The following is a 13,474-nucleotide window of genomic DNA, read 5'->3' as shown; positions in this document are numbered from 1 at the left end:
ATAAAGTAGTTGCTCTGATTTTTAGGTTAGCTGACCTAACTACTGAAGTTTCTGTGAAGGAAGTAAATGAAACAGCCAACAAACAAATAGCATTCTTTCCCCAAATCAATGGTGAATTTTAAATCATTTCTTCTACATTTTGCATACTAAAGAGATATGAGTTTTAGGCACTTCAAGATGCTGCAGTGCTTTTTATGGCCTGTATGCTTTCTATGGTCTTCTTTAATTTTCATTTTTCTAATTTATTCTAATTTAAGATTTTTATTTAAAAAATATAATTCAAATTTGTGATACTCCAAACCACAAAATGTTAATTTTGTGTGTGTGTTTTTCCCCAAAGGAGTATATTTATTTTATTAACAGTTTCCAAACTATTAATGGGTCTCTGTTTGGTTTTTCTCAGAGATATACAATGGCTTTGTAGAATTCTGACCACAAGCATGAAATAAAAAATCACTAGATGAGAGAAGTTTAGGAGCTTATTTCTATGTAATCACTTCTCTGCTATTAATATGTTCTCTTTATTGTCACAGAATGAAGGTGACATTTAATTATTTGAACATTCAATTATTAAGTTATTGCTATTTAGTTAATTGGTTGGCCGAATAAGCCAACCAATATTAAAGGGAAAAAAGCCTCTCTGACAAAACAAAAACCAAGAAAAGTCTTTTTTTAAGTAAGATTCTGATCAGTAGATTTTCTTTATATTTTATAACACTAACGCTACAGAAAACCAATTGACAAATGAGAATGTAATGCATTACTGATCATTTAAAGTACTAGTTAAGTCTGCTTGGTGTGACTCCAAATACAATATGAATGTGGTCTTTTCTGCTTGACCTAGTGTACCTACATAAAGCATTTACAAAGTTCTGTTTTTCCCCGGTAGTTTTTGCATAAAATGATGTTGCAAGCTTTATCAAACTCTTTGAATATATGAATACAAAAAGAACAAAATATTAGTCTGTGTTGCTTCCACCCTCTACCCCTCTACCATGAAAACCTGGGAGTATCTGCGTTTTCCATTTTATGCAAATAGTTTAGTCATTTATTCACCTGGGAGTCCAAATTTTTTTTAAAAATTAAAAAAACATTTTCACTGAAATAATTAACTGCAGTCATTATGGACGCAATGTCCCTCTCAGAACCAGGGGAAAGCTATTATTTTTCAGCAAGCGATCTAACAGGACTGAGCGGGCAGTTTCTATAGCATATATACTCCCAGGTGGCTTTTTAAGCATGAAGTGACTTTCTGCTCCACTGGTGTTAAATAGTCAGATACCACAAAAAACTTAGCTGCCACTCACAATCAGTTGAAATCATACTTCTAGAGATTGTTTTAGATCTGTATATAAAATCATTCACTTTAAAAGTATTAAACCATTAGTCTATATTATATCCCTTATGACCAACTGTGAATTACATAGAATGTCTAAGGAAAGCAAACCAGTTATGTGCACATAAGGCTCCTATTTCAAGATATCTTTATCTATCCATCTATTTTATAGCAACTCATGTAACAGTAATGGAGTTTTGGAGATTCTACCAAAAGTGTAGATTTTAAATGGTACCAAAGATTAGAGCCAATTAAAACAGGACTCACAGGACTCAATTCACGGATCTATTTAATATGACAAATTAACTTAAGTTCCCATAAAGTAAAAATACACAGGGTAAAAAGACATAACATTGCCTATGAAGCAAGTTTTGCCAAGTTGTCCATTTGGTCTCCAATATTTTTATTTTAAAGAGGTGTGATTACATTTTATTGAATCCTTATTTTTCTAAATGTTTTAATTGAATGTCACCATAAAATCTCTGGTTTTCACAAATTCATTGAAATTAGGGCTAAGAAGATATCCAAAAAATGATAATCTCCCTCTGAGACACTACACAAAGGGGAAAAAAGAAGCCTTTTCAACGGTGGCTCAAAACCATTAATAAAAAAAATTGCTTCTAGAAATCTTTCAGATTTTGAACTGGTATGGTATTATATCAAAACTACAAAACCCATTATATGTATAAACATAGCTATATAAATAGCACATGAAATAAATTATGCAGTTCAGTTTACCAATGTGTAATATAATTTTTGATCATGTGTAAATTTGCTATAAGAGGTTTTAAAAGGAATCTTTTAAGATATACCCAAAACTACAACAGATTTGTCATTCATGCACTGCTGAGCATAGAGGCCTAATTTTACCTTTTTGCTATTATTTTAAATTAAGGCACTTATCCAAAAGATCAAAACAGCTTTTACAATGGACATTTTGTGAAGCGAGATAGTGATAATATCTGGAGGAATATGGTAATTGTTGCTGTCGTGGAGGCCCAGGGAGGTATATGCCTTATGTATATATCATATATCAGGAAGCTGGAAATGCACCCCTTATAAAAGTATATCTCAAAGTTTGGAGGGAAGATTAGAAGATGATGATCAGGCAGAAGCATTACATGAAGCAAAACACTGCATTTGAAAAGCAGGAACAAAAATATTTCCTTTTGCTTTGCTGGTAACAAGTATTAAAAGAGGACAACTGCCATTCGGACAGCAGTTTTAAAACCAGCTTTTCCTATCACCGCCCTTAATGAGGGACCCCACGATATCAGATGAAGAAAGACAAAGAGAATTTTTGATGAAAAAAAAAATCGGGGAAGAGAGCAAGATGACTGAGAATATGCAAACTTTGTCTGCAGTGGTTTGAGCACAGGGCTAATGCTGAAGGAACTTCTCTTTCCCTCTCACTACCTATTAAAGGAGGCTGCAAACAAATAGCAGCCTAGCCCCCAAAGAGCTGAAAGGTCAAGTTCTCAGGAAGCCGCTGTAAATACTGAAATGATTTTTTACTATTCCAAATTTAATTCGACATTTTCTGAGTGCGGTGGAGGGGGAGGGCGGAATACCCCTTTTGTGTCCTGAAAAGTGTCATACGGCACAGAAAGATGTCTCTGAAAGAAAATGCATCTTACTTGACTAAACGCTGAGCTCTCAGCACGAACACAAACTTCGCGGCGCCCGGGGCAGAGTGGCGGAGAGGCGGCCCAGTGCAGTGCTTTCACGCCATCTAGTGGCTTTACGGGAAGTCTCCCCAAGACCCTCTGATCTTAGGGAGCCATTCTTGTTTGTATTTAGAGAGTGTCTACAGGGCAAAGGAAAGAGAGGAATTGTCATAATTATTCAGAGAATTCAGGCAAAAAGGAGCTATTTTGCTTGAACCATATAAAGATTTTAATTTAAAATACCCCAGAAGCTTAAATAACCTGGCTTTAAATTGCTGGTGCCGTTTTAGTTTGGGTGGATATAGTCCAAGAATGAGGGTTCTTCTTTTTTTCCTTTCCATTTTATTATTTCTCCCCCAGAATTTTAATTCTCTTTAAAATTCCTGTTTGGATTTTCAGTTTCTCAAAGACTTGAAGCCTCTTTTTTTTTTTGGATCTAACAGGTTTTCTTTTTCAATAAATTGTCCACTTCAGCATTCTACTATTGAGATAAGGAGAGGTGATAAAGTCAAAGAACCACCTTCTTGGAAACACCTAAAATAGTAGTTCTGTTCTCTGCCGCTCTTCCCCCCCCCTTCCCCCCTTCCCCCCTTCCCCCTTCCCCTCCCCTGCCCCTGCCAAGCTGCCCTGAAAGCAGCACTTGGAACATCAACTTGTAAAGGTTTACAAGCAAAGGTATTATTGTCACTTTCAGAAATACAGCTTTCCACTGTCATCCTTGTAAAATATCATTAAAATGGCCTTAGTCACCCTATGTGTTTGTAGAGGAGGTGTGCTTGAACTTTCTTTAACAAGTTAATCTTCAACAGGCATGGGGTACACTTAATTACATTCGTTGAACCTACGGATATAAAGTACTCTACTCTGGGAATATAGGATTGCCTTCTTGGATAATGTGAAAAGATTAGATTTGTAATGTTTTCATTGTGAGGTATAGAAGCCTTTTAATGATGCAAAGAAGCTGATTTCTAAGTTTGTTTTATCAAGTGTCTGCATAGTTTTACTCATGGATTAAGGATTAAAGCTTTAAAAATCACCAAAAAAGGGGAGGGCTGTAGCACTGCATATAAATGTAAATCAGGAATTATGAAGACCTCATAGCATAAGAATCATGTAATTTTTATTATGGTTGGAGATCAATAAGAAATACAAGTTGTAACTTTATATACATGGTGTTCAATGGAAAATAAATATTTTCATAAAACATCCCTACTTGAAAGGCTCTAGTAAATGAATTTAGTACTTGTTGAAGTTGTGTAGAGCTTTAACTTTTCATACATTTAAAGTAATATCGCAGAGGGAAAATAATGTTATTGGTTATTTTCTTTATTTTGGGCATATATATTAAAACGTTCACTTTCAAAGACTCAATTATGAGCAAAAATAGAAATTCAATCTTTGATTGATATTTTTGCCTTAGTTGTATTCTTTTTGAACGTTTGTGTTTTCATCACTTAATTTAGGCAATAAGCAGATATCTTAGAATAAGGATACTCTTTTTAAATGCTGAACCAAGAGAATGTTCTTTAATTTCTCCACTTTCTACTAAATTTTAGTATAAATTGCTTAAAGAGAGGTCAAGTCTGGGTTTTCACCTTTCTCCTCATTTATAAATTTTAAACAACTATGAGGGAAAATTCATGTTACAAAATTTATTGAATACTTTTCCCCCAAGTTTTTCTCCTTAAGTGGCAATATTAGATCCTAAACAAGAAATATAGTTCAACTGTTTAGTGATTTTTAATTTTCCTGTAGAATTTCTTACCTGAACTCATGATTTTTAAATTGTACTCCGTTTTTACATTTTCTACTAATTATTACATATGTACTTCAGTTTTATTTCCATATATAAAAAAGGTACTTATAAAACTCTGAGAAATGTTGTTCTAATTTTTAATGTAATATTTGTACTAATTTAATGTATATGTATTTCAAATTCAGCAGCTTTCCTACACTTTTCACTGTCAATAATATTAAGGACCATAGACAGTAGTGTTCTTTAAAAGAGCATTCAAAACAATTTTGGAAAGCTAGAAACTTTTTTGTTGGGTAGCATACTAATGTTTTTCTGCATTTCTTCTAAGAAGATTCACACAGACAGAAAAAATAGACTTCCAAAGAATTTTGAAAATATGACAATAAAATCTTACTTTTCTGATAAAGATAAATTCACTACAACTACACATATTCATTGTTTTAAAGAAGTGGGGGGGGGAGTCTCAGGAAGGTTTCATTTCAGAGAAAAAGGCATATGGGCATCACACACATTGCTGTCTGAGGACTGTCGTGAATTTTGATGAGAACAAGAAGCTATAATTGGAGTGTTAATCTTTTACACTGTTTTTAATTGTAATCAGTGCAGATGTTTGTAGCTTTATGATAGGAAAATGGTGCTTTAAAATATGTATAGTTGATAATTTTTTAGGCCACAGGCTGCTATGAATTTGATATTCAAAATTACTGAAAGCAAGAAATCCACAAGTATTTAAACAAACAAAAATCAACTATTTATGATTAGTTAATGTATGTGTTTTAATCTTACTAAACTCACATAGGTAATTTTCTTTTTCTTTTTTGTATCCTTTCTGCATGGAGTGAAATAAACAAAGAAACTCCGTCTATAAAACTAGAGAAAAGGAGAATTCAGATTATGATTCAAAATATTTTGATACAGAAAATGTTAAGATCTTCATAATTTAACCTTGGTCTCTTTAAGGATAAAATAATTTGGCTCATTCTTTAGGTGTTAGGATTGAATCCTGGTGAAAACAATTCTGTGTTAGCATTACATTTTGCGTCTCTTTCTTTTTGCCTATTTTTATCTTAGAATGAATTTAACTGGATATATATATATGTATACACACACACACACACACACACACACACACACACATATATATAATGTGTAAAGAGAAATATTTAGATCAATACAGATATCTGAATTTTCCAGGTTTTATTCAGATGTTTTTAATGGAATTGATGGAATTAATTGACTTTGGCAGTTATGTTATATACCTGAGGGAGAGTCTTTCTGTATTTTCTGTAGGAATGATTTGCAACCTCATAAACATAAATCAAGGGGGCCCTTTCCTCCCTTTCATGTGTGGGAGTGTGTTTGGTGTATAGAAATCTCCTAATGAATGTCCTTGCTCAGGTGTTCTCCACCTAATGCTGCACATAGCAGACATTCTGGAGAGTGGGTCCTTCTTTCACTTTTTCTGGGCTATACACCCCTTTTGGGCTGCACAGATAGGCTGTCGCATTACCCCATTCTAACTGCCTCACAAGTGAAGCAGAGGGTGGAAAGCCATGCCCCACACAGAAACATCTGCTGTATTTAAAACAATACATGTGTTCAAGACTCAACAAGGCATTCTGAATCACAGTGAGGTTTAGAAATTAGAAAATTAATTTTCTACAAGAACCCTAGGGGGAATCATCTTTTTTTCTGCATCAAAAACACAGTAACTTAACCTATTGCAAAGATCTGATTATACTTTGTAGAAAAGTGTAGCTAAGATTCTGAACTGATTAACATCTGAATTAAGAACTAAAGATAAAGAAATTTAAGTAATATATTTCTGTTTACAAAACCTTAAGTTCCTAACTTAAGAAGGATGTCCTGCCTTTATTACAGTAGCAATTTAGAAATTGATTCATTACCTGAGTGCTTGTGAATTTTATAAGAAGTTACAATTGTTATATGAGTAACAATGAAAATTTTAAGAATAGCTATTTAATGTCTTCTGCGATGATTTACATTTTATTTTTGCTCATCTTTAGCGAACAGTCTCACAAAATAGGAACTACTCGTATTTTACACATGAAGAAACTTGGACTAAGAGAATTTGGTAGATTTGCCCATGATCACCAGGCTATCAAATGATAAAATAGATTCAAACCCACGCCTGCTTCATTTCCCCGCACATCTTCTTTCCTCCCTGCCATGCTGATTACTAATGTGTATCAGAAACTGTTCCATATTCTTCAAATATATCATTTGTTTGATTGTAGAGCCTGTGACTTTTCCTAAATGCTTCTTAAATGGAACTGAATATGGATTTGTAAATAGCCATATATTTACAATATTCACTTTTTAGAAAAAGCAGGCCCAGAACTCCAATCAGGTATGTCAAAAATCAAAGCATTATTCTTTGGTCAAAATCAAGTGTCATAATGCTAACAAACTGGATTTAATACAATATTAGAACTAACTTTAATGAATTAATTTAGTAATTACACTCTTTCACAGATTCTGTATCATTGTTCTATTTTAAGGATTGTGAAATGGCACCGTTCATCCCTTGTTCATGTCTACAGGCATTTATCTCATTTGCCTAGAGATTCTTGAACTTGACTCATTCGTCTGACCACTAAATATTAAATACAGTAGACCTAGCATGGCTTGTTAATCTCTGCCTTGCCTGGCCTTGGACATTCTTCAAAGTCCAATATAAGACTCTTCTTCAGAGAGTTTGTGGTGGTTGATCTCAGTTGATTGAATTCCTCTCTGTCTTGGCACTACTCATCTTTAATTTCTACCGCATCAGTTTGTACAATAAACTTGTTATTTCATTTCACATATGTGTTTGAAATCTTAAGTCATATTCAAAGCCTTTAAAGTGGAAGCAATTTTTATTTCTTACATTTCTGTGATATCCATCCAATGTACTCTGTGGAATGCTCCAAAGAAGAGTTACCCTGTCCAAGGGTTACGACTGAGCCAGACTGGATGACAGGTCATCAATTACCCTGTCTTAGAATGAGGAATAACATTTGATCTATCATATACACTAGGAAAACATTATTAAATAAGATGAGGTCAAGACTAACCCTTATAGAATGTTATTTGTTAAACATTTTCTGGGATGGTTTAGAATCCAATAACTTTCTCTGGATACAGTTGTATATCCACCTGGATAGTTAGTCTTAACCATAGTTTATGGATGAGCTCATCAGGAGGACCAAAATGAAAAGTTTTGTGGAAGTTACAATACATTATAGCTATTACCATTCCTCCATCTACCAAAAATTAGTAATAGAGTATCTAAGAGGAATTGTTCTTAATTAGGCTACACTGATTATGACATTATAATTATGGATATTTTTAAAGTGTTTTTGAAAACAGCATATGTTGGAAATAGCTGCATATATTTGTACATGTTGCATTGGTCAAAAAGCAGCAGGGGTGGATCATTTTGTCCACAGTAAGAATTGGAGCTTCAAGGCCAGATCCCATCCACATATATGCTTTGTTTGGCCTGCCTAGTTTTCAAAAAAAAAATTTTTAACCCCAAAACCATGGAGTTTCACATTGTTTAAAAACCCTGCTTCTTGTGAAGAACTAGAAGGTTTTGTAACACTGGATTCTTTTTCTCGTAGGGTAAAATCAGCTGGGACTGAACATCAGCTATTCTCTTTAGACAGGGCATACTTTCTCCAATTTGCCTTAGTCCTCTGCACTTCTTAGAGAGATTTCCACCAAGCCCACTTCCAGCATTCATTATCTGCCTTCCATCTGTAAGCATCTAAGTGATTCCTGATTTAGTCTAAGCCCTACATTTTAAACTATTAAAAGGAAAGCTGAGTCATTTATAGCGATGCATCTAAGCCCTGGGTGTTATCCGCTGAGTGATTAGATGCTTCTGGAGTGAGTTACTTTTAGAAATTTCAAAAGGACTTTTAAAATAGTAAAGACATTCTATTAAAATTGCACATACATGTATACGTAATTTCTCAAATTGACTGTAATATGATTTATTATACAAAATATCTTCCATACCACATTTTTTAAAAAGTTGAACAATAAAATGGGTTATATGTGTTTTCATTAGATATGAAAGACACAACATGTCCTGTGTGCATGTAAGAGAAGAAAACAAAGAGTTTCAGCTTAGGCAGTTCTGCCTAGCTGAGACAGTTGATTTCTCAAGCACGTGGGTAGAGCTCTTTCTTCCTTGTCTTTCTGTCAGTTGGTGCTAGAGTGTCTGATGGTGAGAAAGAATCCAGACCCCAAAGATGTGTTGATGGGGAAATCTGACATTGGCCCAAGCACTAGAGACTTGTGCTCTCCATATATCCCCACGAAGGATTAAAAGAACCAAAGAATCTAACTGCTCCAAGAATTTCCTAGTAAAGTGAATCCTTCAAATTTTCTTGGCCTCCTTGAGCAGAAATTCTGACTCTGGATCAGAGAGACATTCTACTCTAAATAGATCCTTTTCTTGAGAGAGAGAGAGCTAACGCAGCAGCACTGAATTCATTTAAATGAAAAAAACTGGCAGCGTAGTTTCTTTTTTAAAATTATTGATAATAGATCCTCTCTTAAATGAAAATGAATACCTCACCCAATGCACACACACACGCACAGGCACTCACCTTGGGGAGTTTCCTTTTATTGCCTATCAGATTTACCTGGGCAAACTGAAAAAATATAGAAAACCAGTTTCAGCATGGTAGCAATGGCTGATAAGCCCACCAGCCACCATATACAGGAGATTTTATCAAGATATAATAGAATGTTAAGAGAACGAATTATAGTTTCATTTTTCAAACATGACATTCTGTGGAAGTTCAGGTTAATTTATTCTCTCAATAAGTTTTTTGAATGCACACTTGATGAAAGCCACTGGTCGATGTGCTGAAGATGGTATAACAAAAACCTAAGATCAAAGTCCCTCCCACCAGTGGCTTCCTGTCCAATCAGAAAAAAAGTTGCAAGGCAAAATTATGTATGACCAGCGCAAGGGGGGCGGGCAATGAATGCTATGGTTCTAAGAGAGAGAGCTTAATGACTATTATAGAAGAGGTGAGACTTGAGCTCAACCTTGGATAATGGGGAGGATGGAGTATGAAAAAGGCTTGAGGTCAGAAATGTGCTTTGCTCAGTTGACTGTGAGGGTCCCCTGCTGTCTAGAGCCGAAAGTTCAGTTGGCAAGAAGTAAATTAGGTGGGCAGGAGGGAACTTCATGGCGAAAAACTCAGGCAAGGCCAAGCTGCCTGGGTTTGAATTCTGGATCGGTCACTTACTAGCTATGCAAATTTGGGCAGATGACTTCACCTCTTAAGCCTCGATAAAGCATCTGCAAGTGTTATGATTAGAATAGGACTGATATAATAGAGCCATCTGAGAGATTACATGAGTTCATTTATGCAAAGCAGTTAGCACAGTTGCTGGCCCATTAATCCCACTCTGTAAACGTCAGCTACTCTTGGTAGAGGTGGTAGAGAATCCAATATGAGGTGGATTTGAATGCCAAATGAGAAGTCTAAACTTGACACTGTAGGTAAAGGGAAAGCCACCAGTGGTTTGTCTGTTTGAATTTGAGACACGATACAGATGATGTTTTAAGAAGTTGATATGGTGGTTTTTGCTATGGAAGATGAGTTAGAGAAGGGAGACAGGAGGGAGGGAAGGCGTCTGGGAGGCATAGTCAGGTTGAGAAGCACTGAAGGTCTGGATGAAGAAATTTTAAAGGAAAGAACATCATTGGGAAGTTGTTATTAATTAGCTATAGGATGCTGAATTTTAACCATTTGGGGGCATGTGCCTCTTAGTGGATCTGGCAAAAGCGATGGATCATCGTCTCACAAGTATACAAATACACTTGCATAAGAAATCTGCATGCAATTTCAGGGGGTCATGGGTGCCAAAAAGCCCCCCTTTGGACCCCAGATGGAGAGGATGAAAGAAAAGGCAGAGGATGCAGGCACTATCATGAAGAAATGCAGTAATAAAAACAGCATAATGCTAAAGTGAATGCAATAGATCATATTGCATATTTTCTATTGCCACACTGCCCTTATTAGTTTGTTAACTCTTTTGCCATTTCAGTTTGTCCCATAGAGCATCGACATATTTTTGTGTCTTGATGTGTGATAATATTTCCTTTTATCCTTAATTTTTTTCTCCTGAAAAAAATCTTACTTCATTTAACTGACCTGTTAAATGCTACTTTCATACTCAAATGATAAGTTCAGGATATCATATTGTGCTCCACACTGCCAGATATACGCTTCTCTACTGTTTTGAAAATGGGCGTCTTGTATCTGTTGTCTTTAAATTTCAAAATCAGGGAGTAAATGTCCAAAATTATTTTTTAGTTTGAAAATTTAAAAGAAATCTGCATTGGAATCTTCCCTTCTCCATTTCTAAACACCAATTATTATAAATCTGAAGACTGAGGAGAGGGGTACGAGGAACCTATTGTGTCAGCCTTACCGTCACGGACCACTGATCACCCTTCTGCCCACTTACTCCTGTGCCACGTATCACAATTAAGCTGGCTAAATAGTAGCCAGTGTACTTCTAATTTCATTTTCCCACATTCTTTCCATAAAAGAGGACAGCACAAACAGAAGATATGTACTTTCTTTGGATCAGCTGTCTGATTCCCAGTAGTCACTCCAAATGCCTATCTTTAGGTCTTTTATTATTTCTTTTATGTTCAGAGCAAACTCATCCATACTTAATTTTGTGGCGGGTACCAAGAACAAACTGTGTCTTAATTAAAAGTGCTCACGTATCACACAGGATGTGAACATAAGTTTTTGCTAATAATGTATCCATTTTATTTCTGTCAGATTGATCCTTTAGGAAATCTCAAATCACATTTTATGAATATTTACCAAGCTTTCATCATCAATCCTGACAATCAACAATCTAATACAGCCATTTAGGCTAGCTACATTTAACACAAGACTAAATCTGCTGTTTTAGAAACTAATTGATCAAATTCTATCAAATGTAGGTAAACTGAGGTAGACAATAAATCAAATGACCAATTGACTCATTAAGTCAAAATTTTTATATTGTCGTGGATGCTAATCACATGAATATACCTTTAAAGTTGTAGCAATTATTATTACAAATGTAATTCTCCCCAAAATACATAGACATTGGGCTTTGAAAAAGGGAGTAAAGTATCTATTTTCAGTAAATCCTACTCTAATGACTGGAAAACTGTGGATATGTTGTGATTTAGAGGTTATCAATTTTATATGATGCTAAAGATGTTATAGTAGAATTGGTCTACTTTTTTTCAATAATGATTGATATTTCATATGTTCAGAGAGGTTTGAAGATAACAACAAACTGGAGGCAATTTCATTTGTCAGAAAATTTAAATTTGAAATAACGACTGAGTTTAAGTTAGACCAAGACTAATGGAAAAACAAAACAAAGCCCTTACCAGTCTCACTGACCTAAAAGAAATGCAAGCTTTAAGCATGGTCAGCTTGCCATAACAGAAGCGTCCCTGAACTAGAGCATCTTCTGTCACTTAGCACCTCCCATTTCCTATTCTGTAAAATGGGAATCAAATCTGTACGTCTTCTGCAGAGTCATTGTAAGGATCAAATGAAATAAAGGATGAAAACGCTTGAATAGGAAATTGTTAATCTTAGGTGACACAAATTATTTAAAGAGTGAATTAAGCTGTTCCAACTATTGCCTTGTTTTCCTGCACTGGTCATTTTTCCCTTTGATTTTTATTGGTAGTCTCTATCCTCCCTTGCTCTGGATAAAACCTTGGAACTATTTTTCGTAATTGGATAAAATTAGTAAGAATCCTGTTACCAAGTAGCAAGATGCCTTAACCATTACATGTAAAATTCCCAAGAAAACCACTGAGGCCTGTGGGCCCCATTCAGGGATTTCTATTTTATAAGGATGTCAGTGTGGAAGTGTGGGACTAGAACTCCAGGTACTATACTTACATCTACCCCTAACTAAGCAGGTAAGTCCCTGTGAAAAGAAGCCCACATGTTCATTCTTGCTTCCAGTTCTCCTGCCAACAAAGAGAACTGTGTCTGTCCATTTCAGTAAAGGCAAAGGAGGAAGATCTTTTTCCTAAGCTACCTTTAACTGGCAACATCCAGCACTGCACTAAAATCCGGACAGCTTCGTTACAGCAGACACCGGCGAGCCCTGCGCATGCTTTTCTGTCCGGGCTTGCGCCCCGAGAAGGCGGGGAGGCTGGGAGAAGGAGTGACTCAGGACTCCCCCCATCACTAGAAACAAAGAGGAGGGGGCAGGGGGCACACCACTTGGTATCCTTTCTAAGTGATTCTTGGGTTACTCTGATTTTGTTTTAGTCATCACGCGAGTTAATTACAATGCTAATTAGCCCCGTTTATGGGACCTCTGTGCATTTGTACACGACGGTTCTTTGTTTGATCTGCTACATCAAAAGCTTAGTCATCTGCCTACCAGCACGGAGGGATAGCATATATAATTGAACGTGGAAGAACACACCTTTATCTGTATTAATGAAGAAAACTATTGCAAACCAACAGACTAAGGGTAATGATGAACAATTTTGATCAGCAATTATTTTTTAATATCGAAGTTTGCTCCTGGAAATAGTAGAGTGGGGGAAGCTCGCCTTCCAGCTTCCTACCCAGAAAGGTAAAGAGAGAGAGAGAGAGAGAGAGATCCTGCTTCATTTCCATTTCTTCTCCTACAAACTGT

The 13,474-nt window shown here is 35.6% G+C and overlaps 1 long non-coding RNA gene across 3 annotated transcripts in view; it reads right to left on the bottom strand.

Annotated features, from left to right (window-relative positions):
* Positions 1-13,474, bottom strand: part of LOC137220740 (uncharacterized) — a 145,033-nt gene that overhangs the window by 52,257 nt on the left and 79,302 nt on the right. The window contains exon 2 of one of the 3 annotated variants that reach the window (XR_010941771.1): positions 2,974-3,143. The exons of the other annotated variants lie outside the window; for them this stretch is intronic. This is a non-coding gene — a long non-coding RNA (uncharacterized lncRNA). The remainder of the gene's footprint in view (positions 1-2,973; positions 3,144-13,474) is intronic. 3 annotated transcript variants of the gene reach the window in all.

The sequence above is a fragment of the Pseudorca crassidens genome, chromosome 3, assembly GCF_039906515.1.
Source record: "Pseudorca crassidens isolate mPseCra1 chromosome 3, mPseCra1.hap1, whole genome shotgun sequence".
In the NCBI taxonomy this organism is placed as follows: domain Eukaryota; kingdom Metazoa; phylum Chordata; class Mammalia; order Artiodactyla; family Delphinidae; genus Pseudorca; species Pseudorca crassidens.
This window is presented reverse-complemented; position numbering and strand designations above follow the sequence as displayed.